Source organism: Salvelinus sp. IW2-2015, linkage group LG22 (genome assembly GCF_002910315.2).
Source record: "Salvelinus sp. IW2-2015 linkage group LG22, ASM291031v2, whole genome shotgun sequence".
NCBI lineage: Eukaryota > Metazoa > Chordata > Actinopteri > Salmoniformes > Salmonidae > Salvelinus > Salvelinus sp. IW2-2015.
The window spans coordinates 17,180,443-17,180,835 of NC_036862.1; positions in this window are offsets into that span (position 1 = coordinate 17,180,443).

Consider the following 393-nt stretch of genomic DNA (forward strand, 5'->3'; position numbering starts at 1 on the left):
GACCACCATAGACACGTGCCAAAGAACACCAAGGTCAACTCTGCCTAAATACGTTTAAGATTGAGTCCTCACTCTCAACACCGGCATCTGTATTGCTCGGTCGTATTGGCAGGGCTTTGAAAACTGATTACGGACTACAAAGGGAAATCCAAAAATCGCGGATGCTGCCCTACCAGACCTGTGTCAATTTAATGTCCTTTGTTTTGTTTTTATTGTTTTTTGTTGGTTATTTCTTTTTACACAAAATCAAAGAGATTAGGTAATCTCAAAATTTTATATTTTATTTATTTCGAGTTTGTTTACAATACCTGTCATAATCAATATTTTGTTTTTCAAATAGTTAGAAAGTATACACGTAGCTATAGTAACGATGAGGTTGGTTGGGCAAGAAGC